This window comes from Saccopteryx bilineata, chromosome X (assembly GCF_036850765.1).
Source record: "Saccopteryx bilineata isolate mSacBil1 chromosome X, mSacBil1_pri_phased_curated, whole genome shotgun sequence".
Taxonomy (NCBI): Eukaryota; Metazoa; Chordata; class Mammalia; order Chiroptera; family Emballonuridae; genus Saccopteryx; species Saccopteryx bilineata.
The window spans coordinates 4,660,911-4,679,282 of NC_089502.1; positions in this window are offsets into that span (position 1 = coordinate 4,660,911).

Genomic DNA, 18,372 nt, shown 5'->3' on the forward strand with positions numbered 1-18,372 from the left:
AATGTATATTTTACTGCTTTAGGGTGAAAGGTTCTGAAGATACCTATTAAATCTAGTTGATCTAGTGTATCCTTTAAGTCTGCTTTTACTTTGTTAATTTTCTTTCTTGAGGATCTGTCTAGTAATGTTAGTGGGGTTTTGAAATCTCCTACTAATATAGTATTGCTTTTGATCTCACCCTTTATATCCATCAAAGTCTGCTTTATAAATTTAAGTGCTCCTATATTACGTTCATAGATATCTATAATGGTTATATCTTTCTGTTGGATTGCTTCCTTTATCATTATGTTGTGGCCTTCTTTATAACTTACTATAGCCTTTGTTTTTGAGTTCATTTTATCTGATATAAGCATTGCTACCCCAGCTTTTTTTTTTATTTCCATTTGCATGAAATATTATTTTCCATCCTTTTACCTTCAGTCTATGTGTTTATTTTCTTTTTTCTTTTTTTTTTTTTTGTATTTTTCTGAAGCTGGAAATGGGGAGAGACAGTCAGACAGACTCCCACATGCGCCCGACTGGGATCCACCCGGCACGCCCACCAGGGGTGACGCTATGCCCACCAGGGGGCGATGCTGTGCCCCTCCAGGGCATCGCTCTGCTGTGACCAGAGCCACTCTAGCGCCTGGAGCAGAGGCCAAGGAGCCATCCCCAGTGCCCGGGCCATCTTTGCTCCAATGGAGCCTTGGCTGAAGGAGGGGAAGAGAGAGACAGAGAGGAAAAGGGGGGGTGGAGAAGCAAATGGGCGCTTCTCCTATGTGTCCTGGCTGGGAATCGAACCTGGGTCCCCTGCACGCCAGGCCGACGCTCTACTGCTGAGCCAACCGGCCAGGGCCTTATTTTCTTTTAAGGTGTGCTCTTGTTGACAGCATATGTATGGGTTCCGTTTTCTTATCCATGCAGCTACCCTATGTCTTTTGATCAGATAATTTAATCCATTTACATTTAAGGCTATCATTGATATGTAATTGTTCGTTGCCATTTTATTCTTTGAAGCTGTATTATTATTATTATAATTATTATTATTATTGCTATATTTTCCCACTTTGATCTGTTTACAACAGGCCACTTAACATTTCCTTCAACATTGGTTTGGTTGTAATAAATTCCTTAGGGTTTTTTTTTTTTTTGTCTAGGAAGCTTTTAATTTCTTCTTCAATTTTAAATGATAGCCTTGCTGGATAAAGTAGTCTTGGTTGTAGGTTCTTGTTCTGCATTACTTTGAATATTTCTTGCCATTCCCTTCTAGCCTCAAGTGTTTCTGTTGAGAAGTCAGATATCATCCTTATGGAGGCTCCTTTGTAGGTGATAGCATTTTTTTCCTCTAGCAGCTTTTAATATTTTCCCTTTATCACTTAGCTTTGGTATTTTAATTATGATGTGTCTTGGTGTAGATTTCTTCCAGTTTCTCTTTAATGGAGTTCTCTGTGCTTCTTGAACTTGTGAGAGTTTTTTCTTCATTAACTTAGGAAAGTTTTCAGCTATGATATGATTGAACAAAGTCTCTATTCGTTGTTCTGTTTCTTCTTCTTCAGGAACCCCTCTGATGCTGATGTTATTTCTCTTCACTTTGTCACAGCATTCTCTAAGAGTTTCCTCAGACTTTTTGAGTCTCTTATGTTTTTTTCTGCTCTGCTTCCATGCCTTCATTCAACTTGTCCTCCAACTCACTGATTCAATCCTCAGCTTCATCCATTCTGTTTTTAATTCCTTCCATTGTGGTCTTCATTTCTGATATTGTATTTATCATCTCCAACTCATTCTTTTTTAATATTTCAATGTCTTTTTTCATAGTTGCTATTTCTTCATTTAGGTTTTTGTAATGACTATCCATTGCTGTTCTAAGATCCATAAGCATCCTAACAAACATTATTTTAAACTCTTCACCCAGAAGTTTGGTTAACTTTATAAAACTCAGTTCATTTCCTGGAGGGTTTTCTTGTGGTTTTATTTAGATTGCACTTCTCTGTCTTCTCTTTATGTCTGTGTGTTTGGGTGTATTGTTTGTAGAGCTGGTTGAGTCTAGGGTTGGTGTTGTCTGCCTCTAATTTTCTTTCTTTTTTTTTCATTTTTCTGAAGCTGGAAACAGGGAGAGACCATCAGACAGACTCCCACATGTGCCCGACCGGGATTCACCCGGCACGCCCACCAGGGGCGACGCTCTGCCCACCAGGGGGCGATGCTCTGCCCATCCTGGGCACCGCCATGTTGCGACCAGAGCCACTCTAGTACCCGAGGCAGAGGCCACAGAGCCATCCCCAGCACCTGGGCCATCTTTGCTCCAATGGAGCCTTGTCTGCGGGAGGGGAAGAGAGAGACAGAGAGGAAAGCGCAGCGGAGGGGTGGAGAAGCAAATGGGCGCTTCTCCTGTGTGCCCTGACTGGGAATCTAACCCGGATCCTTCACACACTAGGCCGACGCTCTACCGCTGAGCCAACCGGCCAGGGCCTTGCCTCTAATTTTCAATTGTGTTATTTCTAGGTCTTCTTGGGTTGGCATCAGCTGTTATTTGTAATCCACTGTAGGATTTGTCTTTTCTAGTAGAGCATCTTTGAAGTCTTGATTTGTTTGTTATCTTTTCAGTTTTCTTAACATTGGTAGTCTTGTATACTGATCTCACCAGGGGGCTTATTTGAAAATGTATCCAGGAATGTGGTGGTTGTAACCTGAGACTCTGAAGGCCTGATCTGCCAGTTAATCTCTCTGGGGGTGGGGTGTTTTCTCAACTTCAGTAGGAGGAGGTGTATCACAAATCTTCATGGAGGCCTAAGTTACTGCCACTCCTCCCCACTTCTTGTTTTCAACTGTGTCTTGTTGCGCTGATTGGAGCTGGAGAGATGTCTGAAAATGGGTCACCTGGAACTACTTTATTCTTGTATTGTGTGGAAGGATCAAATCCTCCCCCAGCTATGGCCACCTTCAGAACTGGTTGAGTCAGCTTCTCAGGTCATCCCATGCATTCCACAGACCCTCACCATCTGTCTCCCTCTCTCCTCTTTCCTTTTGGAAGACTAGCCAGCCCTTTCAACATACCTCATTCCCAGGTTTCCAGGTAAATAGTTATGAGTGATATTTTATGCTCTTTTTCTTGGAGTGAGAGCCCTTCTGGTCTCTCAGCCTCATGCTCCCTCCGTTCCTTTTAGCAGGGGAAACTCATTGCTTCTCAGGGCTCCCTACTAGGCTTGTTGTGGCTTCTTTTTTGCTCCTTGGTTTTTTAGAGCTGTTCTTGTAGTACAGAGTTGGTTTTTCATGCTGATTTTTTGTAAATTAATTTTTAATCCAGTTTGGTGGTGTGAGCTGAAAGTTTGTGCCTCTGCCTACACTGCTGCCATCTTCAGGTCCCTAGAACAGTGGTTTTTAACCTAAGATCTCTTTATAGGAGCCAGGAATCCAAAAACAACATAAAATTTTACATAAGAATTCTATATTTATGTCAGTCACTGTATGTTTTTCTCAGAGAAGTTTCATAGCTTTCATATTAATTTTTATGCCATTTAACAAATTACCATAAATTTAATGGCTTAAGACAACACATTGAAGTGACATCACAGAAATGGTGCCGTGAGCAGCGCGTCCGACAGATCTCCCCAAAATCTAAACAAATTTATCAACTAGAAACAGAAAAATTTATCGTCGGAGCATTCCGGAGTTCCACACAAACTGAAAGCGAAAGGACTGTTATCACTTGAATCTGAGAGACGGGTCAAAGCTAAGGGTGTGGAGGAAGCTAACTACCGCATGGATGATCATTCAAGCCAAGGAGGGAGTACGCCTGTGGTGAGTCAACCCACATGTGCAACTGCTCGCCCATACTCAGGGAGCAGCAGCCTGGGCGCTGCAAGCAGCCACCGGCATGCGGTGAGAAACCGCGTGCACACCCCGTGCCATGGTCCGGTCGCAGAGCGAGTTCCCTTGCACCACCGGCATCTCCAGCGGCCCGTGCACTGCGAGTGAGAGTCCCCAGCCACCGGTCCCCAGAGCACCCCATTCGCTTGCGTGCCCTGAATGTCCCACTCACCCGCACGCCCAGAGCACCCCACTTGCCCACACACCCAGAGTGCCCCATTCTCCCGCACGCCCAGTGCACCCCAGCCACCAGTGGCAAGGCGAGCGGGAGAGGCACCAAGGTTCTCTTCCCTACTCCAGAGATCCTCTCCGTGGGCAAGTCACCTCATCCAGCCATTCAAGCTAACAATCAAGCATTGGGGGAGGGGAGCACAGGCAGCCTGAAATACTTTCTGGAGCACAGCTGCAGATCCAATCACTGAAATTAGCTTAACCCACAAAATCTGCACACCCACGGGGCTCTAATTGATAAGATCTCTCTCAGTTCAGCGATCCAAGACAAGAGGCATGATATTTTTTAGTGCCTCTCGCTAAAGGGGCAGGGGTAACTTCTGATTGACAGAGCCTCCATATTCAGTGATATATGCTAACAAAAGGGACTTGGCAGATATTAAAATCTATACAGTAAGCAGCGACTAGTGCTTCTTCTTCCCAGCCAAAACAGGCTACAAAGGTTGGAAAGCCTGGGTTGAGTGGTCCAACTGAATGCTAGGTGCTGAACAGTCACCTTGACAACAATTGACTCCCAGCCCCGCCTAGTTACGCTGGAGGCTCTGACTGCCAGAGCCTTAACCAAAGCCTTGCGCTGAATGGGGATAGAGTGGGGATTTCCCAGGTCTTTGAGCCTCTTACTCTCCAGGCAGAAGCAGTAGCAGCCTCATAGCTGGATAACCAGGCTGCTAATTCAGGAAGGGGAGACTAGGAGAGAGACTCCAGGAAAGCAAACTCTCTTATTGTTGGACCCTGCAAATGCCAACAAGCCTTGCTACCAGCGAGACTAAAGCCAATTACATGACATTGCCATAGAATCCCATCAACTGCAAATTCCTACCTAAGTGTGACACAGGGGCAGAGCCTGGGGTACAGAGTCACCGACCAGGAAGAGGGAGAGAAAAGAAAAAGGAAGTAGTTAACCTCTCAAAATCAAGAAAAATCCACAGACTTTATAAATTGCTCCACTAATTTTTCGTTGTTGTTTCTTCTATCTTATTGCCTTTATAATTATTATTTCTATTTCCTCCACCTCAGTCGTTTTATTCTCTTCCCATCTATGCTTCCCTTTTCTTGAACTACACTACCCATGAGTGTTACATTTTATTTTTTTTCTTCATCCTTACTCTCCTTTAGGGTTACACTCCAAAACCCTTAACTCTCACTTTCTCCCCTTTTGTTTTTTTTTTCTTTTCTTTATTTCTTCCTTTGTTTTTCTCTTTTTCTTCTTTTTCCTTTCTATTTGTTTTTTCTTTTCTTTTTTTACTTTTCCTCCCATTCAATCCTAAATCACAAACAAATTATTTAATTTGGGACTCAAGTTTATTGGGTTTTTTTTTTTGTTTTTGGTTTTGGTTTTCTTTTGTTTGTTTGTTTTTGTGGCATTTTGGGTACTTTTTACGTTGCTTTTTAACTCACTAGCATTCCTCCCAACACAAGGTTTCCATTTTATTTAGTCTTCGCTCCACTTAATACAACAGATTTTTACTTATAATTTTTATTTTTTTCTTCTTTAATTATTATTTTTTTCTCCTTTTTTCTGTTTCCCTCTTATCCCTCTCATTATATCTCTTAGTTGACCATCACTTACAAGCAAATCATTTTATGCTTGTCTAAGATTTTCTCCATTTTTTTTGCATTTACAAGGTCCCTACTCCCTTTTTTGCCCCTTGAACTCTTCACCCCAAATCAGGCCCTCCGTTATAGGCAGTTTTTGTTCCATTTAGCATAATTTAATTCACAGGTCATCACAATATTTTCCTAAGGAGGAGAGAGGAGGGGAAGAGAAGAAAAATAAAAGGGGGAAATAATAAATAATTAGTGTTTTTTTTGTGGGGTGTTTTCCTTTTTTTTTTTTTTTACTTTTTACTCTTTACTAATTCTCATTAGTGCTATCAACAAGACCACCCTCAGATGCCAATAAGAAAGAGGAAATCGAATAATATAGATACAAAAGATAGAGAGGTAACACAAATAGATGTGGAAAAATCTATGGAGAAAAGATTTCACATATTGGAAGCTTTGGAGCTAAATGACAGAGAATTTAACATAAAAATTTTAAAAATACTCAGAGATATACAAGAAAACACAGAAAGGCACTTTTAGGGAGATCAGAAAACAACTCAACGAACACAAAGAATATTACCAAGAAAATTGAAACAATAAAAACAAATCAAACAGAAATGAAAACTCAATTCACGAGCTGAAAAACGAGGTAACAAGCTTAGCTAATAGAACAGGCCAGATAGAAGAGAGGATTAGTGAAATAGAAGACAAGCAACTTGAGGCACAAAAGAGAGAAGAAGAAAGAGACTCAAAAATAATAAAAAACGAGAAAGCCCTACAGGAATTGTCTAACTCCATCAGAAAGAATAACATAAGAATAATAGGTATATCAGAGGGAGAAGAGAAATAAAATGGAATGGAGAATATACTCAAACAAATAATAGACGAGAACTTCCCAAGCCTGTGGAAAGAACTAAAGCCTCAAATTCAAGAAGCAAACAGAACACCGAGTTTTCTTAACCCCAACAAACCCACTCCAAGGCACACCATAATGAAGATGACACAAACCAATGACAAAAAATTCTCAAGGCAGCCAGGGAAAAGAAGAGTACAACATATAAAGGAAGGCCTATTAGATTATCATCAGATTTCTCAGCAGAAACTCTACAAGCTAGAAGAGAGTGGACCCCAATATTTAAAGCCCTGAAAGAGAGGAACTTTCAGCCAAGAATACTATACCCATCAAAGATAACCTTCAAGTATGAAGGAGATATAAAAACATTCACAAATACAGAAAAGATGAATTTATCATCAGAAAGCCCCCACTCCAGGAAATACTAAAGGGGGTTTTCCAACCATATTCAAAGAACAAAAGAAAACAAAACCTCAAGTAACAGCTCCACCAAGAATAAAATAAAACCAAACTTAAACTGTGACAACAAAAGAAAAAAAGGGGAAAGAGGATGGAGATTAACAGTAGCAAAAGATGATGAAGTGCAGAAATACTCATAAGATAGGGTACTACAATGAATATGGTAGGTACCATTCTCATTACTTAATGGTAACCACCCTTGAAAAAAACACCAAAAAAAAAAAAACACTTGACTTAAAAAAGGTAGCAACAGAGGAAAGAAGTATGGAATACAACCAAAGAAAAACAAAGGATTGAAAAACAAAAGAGAAGAATCAAACAAGATACAAAACTAACAGAAAGCAATTTATAAAATGGCAGTAGGGAACCCAGAAGTGTCAATAATTACACTAAATGTAAATGGATTAAACATACTAATAAAAAGACACAGAGTAGCAGAATGGATTAAAAAAGAAAATCCAACTGTATGCTGCATAAAAGAAACACATCTAAGCAACTAGGATAAAAACAAATTTAAAGTGAAAGGCTGGAAAACAATACTCCCAGCATACAGCACCCAAAGAAAAGCAGGTGTAACAATACTCATATCAAATAATGCTGACTAAAAGACAAAAAAAGTACTCAGAGACAAAAATGGTCATTTCATAATGATTAAGGGGACACTGAATCAAGATAACATAAAAATCCTTAATATATATGCACCAAACCAAGGAGCACCAAAATATATAAGACAGCTACTTATGTACCTTAAAAAAAAAACTGACAAAAATACAGTCATACTTGGAGACCTCAATACACTGCTGATGGCTCTAGATCGGTCATCCAAACAGAGAATCAGTAAAGATATAGTGGCCTTAAACGAAATACTAGAACACCTGGATATGATAGACATCTACAGGACACTTCATCCCAAAGTGACAGAGTATACATTTTTCTCTAGTGTACATAAAACATTCTCAAGAATTGACCATATTTTGGGCCACAAAGACAATATCAGCAAATTTAGAAAAATTGAAATTGTACCAAGCATATTTTCTGATCATAAAGCCTTGAAACTAGAATTCAACTGCAAAAAAGAGGGGAAAAACCCACAAAAATGTGGAAACTAAACAACATACTTCTAAAAACTGAATGGGTCAAAGAAGAAATAAGCACAGAGATCAAAAGATTTATACAGACAAATGAAAATGAAAATACGACATATCAGAATGTCTGGGATGCAACAAAAGCAGTAATAAGAGGAAAGTTCATATCACTTCAGGCCTATATGAACAAACAAGAGAGAGCCGAAGTAAACCACTTAACTTCACACCTTAAGGAACTAGAAAAAGAAGAACAAAGACAACCCAAAACCAGCCGAAGAAAGGAGATAATAAAAATCAGAGCAGAAATAAACAAAATAGAGAACAGAAAAATTATAGAAAAAAATCAATAAAACAAGGAGCTGGTTCTTTGAAAAGATCAACAAAATTGACAAACCCTTGGCAAGACTCACCAAGGAAAAAAGGCATAGGACTCAAATAAATAAAATCCACAATAAAAGAGGAGAGATCACCACAGACATCATAGATATACAAAGAATTATTGTAGAATACTATGGAGTCAGTGACGTCACGGAAATGGCGCCGTGAGAAGCGCGTCCGACAGCTCTCCCCTAAATCACAACAAATTTATCAACTAGAAACAGAAAAATTTATCCTTGGAGCATTCCGGAGTTCCACACAAACTGAAAGCAAAAGGACTGTTATCACTTGAATCTGAGAGATGAGGGTGTGGAGGAAGCTACCGCAGCAGCGACGCTCATTCAAGCCGCGAGGGAGTGCGCCTGCGGTGAGTCAGCCCATATACTTGGGAACCGCGAGCCGGCCGCAAGCGGCCAATGCGAGCCACCGCCGCGAGCGGCCGCCGCGAACCGCGACCGCGAGCGGCCGCCACGAGCCGCCGCCGCCGCAAGCAGCTGTGCGCGCCCGGTCCGGTTGAGCACCACTGACGTTCCCAGCGGCCCGCAAACTGCGAGTGGGGGTCGCCGGCCACCGGTGCCCGGAGCGCCCCATTCGCGCGCGTGCCTTGGGCATTCCACACGCCCAGGGCGCCCTGCTGGCCCGCACACCCAGGGGGCTCCATTATCCTGCGCCTGGTGCGGTCCAGCCGCCAGCGGCTGGGCGAGCGGGAGAGGCTTGGGAGATTCTCTCCGTGGACGGGGCACCTCACCCAGCCATTCAAGCTAACAATCAAGCGTTGGGGGAGAGGCGCGCGCAGGCAGCCTAAAATACCTTCTGAAGCACAGCTATGACCCAATCACTGAAATTAGCTTAACCCATAAAATCTGCGCACCCTCGGTTCTAATTGATAAGATCTCTCTCAGTTCAGCGATCCAAGACAAGAGGATTGATATTTTTTAGTGCCTCTCGCTAAAGAGGCAGGGGCAACTTCTGATTGATAGAGCCTCCATATTCAGGGATAAACACTAACAAGAAGGACTTGGCAGATAATAAGGTCTATACTACACTAGTCATAAGCAGAGACTAGTGCCTCTTCTTCCCTGCAAAAACAGGCTACAAAGTGTGGAAAGCCTGGGTTGAGAGGTCCAACTAAATGATAGGCGCTGAACAGTCACCTTGACAACAATTGACTCCCACCCCCGCCTGATTACACTGGAGGCCCTGACTGTCAGAGTCTTTCCCAAAGCCTTGCACTGAGTGGGGATAGAGTGGGGATTTCCCAGCTCTTTGAGCCTCTTACTCCCCAGGCAGAAGCAGTTGCAGCCTTATAGCTGGATCACCAGGCTGCTAATTCAGAAAGGGGGGACTAGGAGAGAGAATCCAGGAAAGCCAACTCTCTCATCGTTGGACCCTGCAAACGCCAACAAGCCTTTACTTCCAGCAAGACTAAAGCCAATTATATGACATTGCCATAGAATCCCATCAACTGCAAATCCCTACCTAAGAGTGACACAGGGGCAGAGCCTGGGTTACAGAGTCACCGACTAGGAAGAGGGAGAGAAAAGAAAAAGGAAGTAGTTAACCTCTCAAAATCAAGAAAAACCCACAGACTTTACAACTTGATCCACTAATTTTTTTGTTGTTGTTGTTTGTTTCTTCTATCTTTTTGCCTTTATTTCCTCCACCTCAGTCCTTCTATTCTCTGCCCATCTTATGCTTCCCCTTTCTTGAACTACACTAACCATGAGTGTTGCATTTTATTTTTCTTCTTCATCCTCACCCTCCTTTAAGGTTATACTCCAAAACACTTAACTCTCACTCTCTCCTATTTTGTTTTTTTTTTGTTTTTTTTTGTCTTGCTTTATTTTGTTTTTTTCTCCTCCTATTTTATTTCTTCCTTCGTTTTTCTCTTTTTCTTATTTTTTCCTTTCTATTTGTTTTTTCTTTTCTCATTTTACTTTCCTCTCATATAATCCTCAATTACGAACAAATTAGTTAATTTGGGACTCAAGGCTTTTTTTTGGCTTTATTTCTCTTTTTTGTTTTTTTTTATTTTTTTTCTATTGTTTGTTTATTTTTGTGGCATTTTGGGTCCTCCCAACCCAAGGTCTCCATTGTATTTAGTCTTCGCTCCACTTAATACAACAGATTTTTACTTATTATTTTTATTTTTTCTTCTTTATTATTCTTTTTTGGTCCTTTTTTCTGATTCCCTCTTATCCCTCTCATTATATCTCTTAGTTGACCATCACTTACAAGCAAATCATCTTGTGCTTGTCTAAAATTTTCTTCCTTTTTTTTTTTTGCATTTAGTAGGTCCCTACTCCCTTTTTTTTGCCCCTTGAACTCTTCACCCCAAATCAGGCCCTCCATTATAGGCACGATATTTCCCTGAGGAGGGGAGAGGAGGGAAAGAGAAGAGAGAAAAAAAGGGGGAAATAATAAATTATTACTGGGTTTTTTTGTAGGGTGTTTTACACTTTTTTTTTCTTTTTACTCTTTATTAATTCTAATTAGGGCTATCAATAAGACCACCCTCAGATGCCGATAAGAAAGAGGAAATCGAATATTTTGGATACAAAAGAAAGAGAGGTAACACAAATAGATGTGGAAAAATCTATGGAGAAAATCCTTAACATATTGGAAGCCTTGGAGCTAAATGACAGAGAATTTAATATAGAAATCTTAAAAATACTCAGAGATATACAAGAAAACACAGAAAGGCAATATAGGGAGATCAGAAAACAACTCAATGAACACAAAGAATATATTACCAAGGAAATTGAAACTATAAAAACAAATCAAACAGAAATGAAAACCTCAATTCATGAGCTGAAAAACGAGGTAACAAGCTTAGCTAACAGAACAGCCCAGATTGAAGATAGGATTAGTGAAATAGAAGACAAACAACTTGAGGCACAACAGAGAGAAGAAGAAAGAGACTCAAAAATAATAAAAAATGAGAAAGCCCTACAGGAATTGTCTGACTCCATCAGAAAGAATAACATAAAAATAATAGGTATATCAGAGGGAGAAGAGAAAGAAAATGGAATGGAGAATATACTCAAACAAATAATAGACGAGAACTTCCCAAGCCTGTGCAAGGAACTAAAGCCTCAAATTCAAGAAGCAAACAGAACACCAAGTTTTCTTAACCCCAACAAACCCACTCCAAGGCACATCATAATAAAGATGACACAAACCAATGACAAAGAAAAAATTCTCAAGGCAGCCAGGGAAAAGAAGAGTACAACATATAAAGGAAGGCCTATTAGATTATCATCAGATTTCTCAGCAGAAACTCTACAAGCTAGAAGAGAGTGGACCCCAATATTTAAAGCCCTGAAAGAGAGGAACTTTCAGCCAAGAATACTATATTTATCAAAGCTATCTTTCAAGTATGAAGGAGATATAAAAACATTCACAAATACAGAAAAGATGAGAGAATTTATCAACAGAAAGCCCCCACTCCAGGAAATACTAAGGGGGCTTTTCCAACCATATTCAAAGAACAAAAGAAAACAACACCACAAGTAACAGCTCCACCAAGAACACAATAAAACCAAACTTAAACTGTGACAACAAGGGAAAATAAGGGGGGAGAGGATGGAGATTAACAGTAGCAAAGGATGATGAAGTGCAGAAATACTTATAAGATAGGGTACTACAATAAATATGGTAGGTACCCTTTTCATTACTTAATGGTAACCACCCTTAAAAAAACCACCACAAAAACACTTGACTGAAAAAAGTTAGCAACAGAGGAAAGAAGTATGGAACACAAACAAACAAAAACAAATGATAGAAAAAACAAAGAGAAGAATCAAACTAGATACAAAACTAACAGAAAGCAATTTATAAAATGGCAGTAGGGAACCCAGAAGTGTCAATAATTACACTAAATGTAAATGGATTAAACTTACCAATAAAAAGACACAGTAGCAGAATGGATTAAAAAAGAAAATCCAACTATATGCTGCCTACAAGAAACACATCTAAGCAACAAGGATAAAAACAAATTCAAAGTGAAAGGCTGGAAAACAATACTCCAAGCAAACAACACCCAAAAAAAGCAGGTGTAGCAATACTCATATCTAATAATGCTGACTACAAGACAGAAAAAGTACTCAGAGACAAAAATGGTCATTTCATAATGATTAAGGGGAAGTTGAATCAAGAAGACATAACAATCCTTAATATATATGCACCAAACCAAGGAGCACCAAAATATATAAGACAGCTACTTAATGACCTTAAAACAAAAACTAACAAAAATACAATCATACTTGGAGACCTGAATACACCGCTGACGGCTCTAGATCGGTCATCCAAACAGAGAATTAATAAAGATATAGTGGCCTTAAACAAAATACTAGAATACCTGGATATGATAGACATCTACAGGACACTTCATCCCAAAGCGATAGAGTTTACATTTTTCTCTAGTGTACATGGAACATTCTCAAAAATTGACCATATGTGGGGCCACAAAGACAATATCAGCAAATTTAGAAAAATTGAAATTGTACCAAGCATATTTTCTGATCATAAAGCCTTGAAACTAGAATTCAACTGCAAAAAAGAAGGGGAAAAACCCACAAAAATGTGGAAACTAAACAACGTACTTCTAAAAACTGAATGGGTCAAAGAAGAAATAAGCGCAGAAATCAAAAGATATATACAGACAAATGAAAATGAAAATACGACATATCAGAATCTCTGGGATGCAGCAAAAGCAGTAATAAGAGGAAAGTTCATATCACTTCAGGCCTATATGAACAAACAAGAGAGAGCCGAAGTAAACCACTTAACTTCACACCTTAAGGAACTAGAAAAAGACGAACAAAGACAACCCAAAAGCAGCCAAAGAAAAGAGATAATAAATATCAGAGCAGAAATAAATGAAATAGAGAACAGAAAAATTATAGAAAAAATCAATAAAACAAGGAGCTGGTTCTTTGAAAAGATCAACAAAATTGACAAACCCTTGGCAAGACTCACCAAGGAAAAAAGACACAGGACTCAAATAAATAAAATCCAAAATGAAAGAGGAGAGATCACCACAGACATCATAGAAATACAAAGAATTATTGTAGAATACTATGAAAAATTATATGCCACCAAATACAACAACCTAGAAGAAATAGATAAATTCCTAGAACAATACAACCTTCCTAGACTGAGTCATGAAGAAGCAGAAAGCCTAAACAGACCAATCAGCAGGGAGGAAATAGAAAAAACTATTAAAAACCTCCCCAAAAATAAAAGTCCAGGCCCAGACGGTTATACTAGTGAATTCTATCAAACATTCAAAGAAGACTTGGTTCCTATTCTACTCAAAGTCTTCCAAAAAATTGAAGAAGAAGCAATGCTTCCAAACACATTTTATGAGGCCAACATAACCCTCATACCAAAACCTGGCAAGGATGGCACAAAGAAAGAAAACTACAGACCAATATCTCTAATGAATACAGATGCTAAAATACTAAACAAAATACTAGCAAATCGAATACAACAACATATTAAAAAAATAATACATCACGATCAAGTGGGATTCATCCCAGAATCTCAAGGATGGTTCAACATACGTAAAACGGTTAACATAATACACCATATCAACAAAACAAAGAACAAAAACCACATGATCTTATCAATAGATGCAGAAAAGGCTTTTGATAAAATACAACACAATTTTATGTTTAAGACTCTCAACAAAATGGGTATAGAAGGAAAATATCTCAACATGATAAAGGCCATATATGATAAACCATCAGCCAACATCCTATTAAACGGCATAAAACTGAGGACTTTCTACCTGAAATCAGGAACAAGACAGGGTTGTCCACTCTCTCCACTCTTATTCAACGTGGTGCTAGAAGTTCTGTCTAGAGCATTCAAACAAGACAAAGAAATAAAAGGCATCCATATCGGAAAAAAAGAAGTAAAGCTATCACTTTTTGCTGATGATATGATCCTATACATCAAAAACCCGAAGGACTCCACAAAAAGATTATTAGTAACAATAAACCAATACAGTAAGGTCGCAGGATACAAAATTAACATACAAAAGTCCATAGCCTTTCTATATGCCAACAATGAAATATTAGAAATCGAAATCAAAAAAATAATCCCCTTCACGATTGCAACAAAAAAAATAAAATACCTAGGAATAAACATAACAAAGAACGTAAAGGACCTATATAATGAAAATTACAAAGCATTGTTAAGGGAAATCGAAAAAGATACAATGAGATGGAAAAATATTCCTTGTTCTTGGATAGGAAGAATAAATATAATCAAAATGGCCATATTACCCAAAGCAATATACAAATTTAATGCAATTCCCATCAAAATCCGTATGAGATTTTTTAAAGAAATTGAACAAAAAATCATCAGATTTATATGGAACTATAAAAAACCCCGAATAGCCAAAACAATCCTTAGGAAAAAGAATGAAGCTGGGGGCATTACAATACCTGACTTCAAACTCTATTATAGGGCCACGATAATCAAAACAGCATGGTATTGGCAAAAAAATAGACACTCAGACCAATGGAAAAGAATAGAAAGCCCAGAAATAAAACCACATATATATGGTCAAATAATCTTTGATAAAGGGGCCTACAACACACAATGGAGAAAAGAAAGCCTCTTCAACAAATGGTGTTGGGAAAACTGGAAAGCCACATGCAAAAGAAAGAAACTCGACTACAGCCTGTCCCCGTGTACTAAAATTAATTCAAAATGGATCAAAGACCTAAATATAAGACCTGAAACAATTAAGTACATAGAAGAAGACATAGGTACTAAAATCATGGACCTGGGTTTTAAAGAACATTTTATGAACTTGACTCCAATGGCAAAAGAAGTGAAGGCAAAGATAAATGAATGGGACTACATCAGAATTAAAAGTTTTTGCTCAGCAAGAGAAACTGATATCAAAATAAACAGACAGCCAACTATATGGGAACTGATATTTTCAAACGACAGCTCAGATAAGGGCCTAATATCCAAAATTTACAAAGAACTCATAAAACTCAACAACAAACAAACAAACAAACAATCCAATAAAAAAATGAGAAGAGGACATGAACAGACACTTCTCCCAGGAAGAGATACAAATGGCCAACAGATATATGAAAAGATGCTCAGCTTCATTAGTTATTAGAGAAATGCAAATCAAAACTACAATGAGATACCACCTCACTCCTGTTAGATTAGCTATTATCAACAAGACGGGTAATAGCAAATGTTGGAGAGGCTGCAGAGAAAAGGGTACTCTCATCCACTGTTGGTGGGACTGTAAAGTAGTACAACCATTATGGAGGAAAATATGGTGGTTCCTCAAAAAACTGCAAATAGAACTACCTTATGACCCAGCAATCCCTCTACTGGGTATATACCCCAAAACCTCAGAAACATTGATACGTGAAGACACATGTAGCCCCATGTTCATTGCAGCACTGTTCACAGTGGCCAAGACATGGAAACAACCAAAAAGCCCTTCAATAGAAGACTGGATAAAGAAGATGTGGCACATATACACTATGGAATACTACTCAGCCATAAGAAATGATGACATCAGATCATTTACAGCAAAATGGTGGGATCTTTATAACATTATATGGAGTGAAATAAGCAAATCATAAAAAAACAAGAACTACATGATTCCATACATTGGTGGAACATAAAAATGAGACTAAGAGACATGGACAAGAGTGTGGTGGTTACCAAGGGTGGGGGGGGGAGGGAGGACATGGGAGGGAGGGAGGGAGAGAGTTAGGGGGAGGGGGAGGGGCACAGAGAACTAGATAGAGGTTGCCGGAGGATAATCTGACTTTGGGCGAGGGGTTTGCAACATAATTTGATGACAAAATAACCTAGACATGTTTTCTTTGAATATATGTACCGTGATTTATTAATGTCATCCCATTACCATTAATAAAAATTTATTAAAAAAAAAAGAATACTATGAAAAACTATATGCCACCAAATACAACAATCTAGAAGAAATGGCTAAATTCCTAGAACAATACAACCTTCCTAGACTGAGTCATGAAGAAGCAGAAAGCCTAAACAGACCATTCAGCAGGGAGGAAATAGAAAAAACTATTAAAAACCTCCCCAAAAATAAAGTCCAGGCCCAGATGGTTATACTAGTGAGTTCTATCAAACATTCAAAGAAGTCTTGATTCCTATTCTGCTTAAAGTCTTCCAAAACATTGAAGAAGCAATACTTCCAAACACATTTTATGAGGACAACATAACCCACATACCAAAACCTGGCAAGGATGGCACAAAGAAAGAAAACTACAGACCAATATCTCTAATGCATACAGATGCTAAAATACTAAACAAAATACTGGCAAATCGAATACAACAACATATTAAAAAATAATACATCATAATCAAGTGGGATTCATCCCAGAATCTCAAGTATGGTTCAACATACGTAAAACGGTTAATGTAATACACCATATCAACAAAACAAAGAACAAAAAGCACATGATCTTATCAATAGATGTATTAAAGGCTTTCGATGAAATACAACACAATTTTATGTTTGAGACTCAACAAAATGGGTATAGAAGGAAAATATCTCAACATGATAAAGGCCATATATAATAAACCATCAGCCAACATCATATTAAATGACATAAAACTGAGAACTTTCCACCTTAAATCAGGAACAAGACAGGATTGTCCACTCTCTCCACTCTTATTTAACGTGGTGCTAGAAGTTCTGGCCAGAGCAATCAGACAAGACAAAGAAATAAAAGGCATCCAAATCGGAAAAGAAGTAAAGGTATCACTTTTTGCTGATGATATGATCCTATACATCGAAAACCCAAAGGACTCCACAAAAAGATTACTAGAAACAATAATCCAATACAGTAAGGTCACAGGATACAAAATTAACATACAAAAGTCCATAGCCTTTCTATATGCCAACAATGAAATATTAGAAAACGAAATAAAAAAAAAATAATCCCCTTCATGATTGCAACAAAAAAAAAAATGAAATACCTAGGAATAAACATAACAAAGAATGTAAAGGACCTATATAATGAAAACTATAAGGTATTGTTAAGAGAAATAAAAAAAGACACAATGAGATGGAAAAATATTCTTTGTTCTTGGATAGGAAGAATAAATATAATTAAAATGGCCATATTACCCAAAGCAATATACAAATTTAATGCAATTCCCATCAAAATTCCTATGACATTTTTTTAAGAAATGGAACAAAAAATCATCAGATTTATATGGAACTATATAAAACCCCGAATAGCCAAAGCAATCCTATGGAAAAAGAATGAAGCTGGGGGCATTACAATACCTGACTTTAAACTGTATTATAGGGCCACGATAATCAAAAAAGCATGGTATTGGCAGAAAAATAGACACTCAGACCAATGGAACAGAATAGAAAGCCCAGAAATAAAACCACATATATATGGTCAAATAATCTTTGATAAAGTGGCCAACAACACACAATGGAGAAAAGAACGCCTCTTCAACAAATGGTGTTGCGAAAACTGGAAAGCCAAATGCAAAATAATGAAACTCCACTACAGCCTGTCCCTGTGTACTAAAATTAATTCAAAATGGATCAAAGACCTAAATATAAGACCTGAAACAATTAAGTACATAGAAGAAGACATAGGTACTAAAATCATGGACCTGGGTTTTAAAGAACATTTTATGAACTTGACTCCAATGGCAGGAGAAGTGAAGGCAAAGATAAATGAATGGGACTACATCAGAATAAAAAGTTTTTGCTCAGCAAGAGAAATTGATATCAAAATAAACAGCCAACTAATGGGAAATGATGTTTTGAAACAACAGCTCAGATAAGGGCCTAATATCCAAAATTTACAAAGAACTCATAAAACTCAACAACAAATAAACAAACAATCCAATAAAAAAAATGGAAAGAGGACATGAACAGACACTTCTCCCAGGAAGAAATACAAATGGCCAACAGATATATGA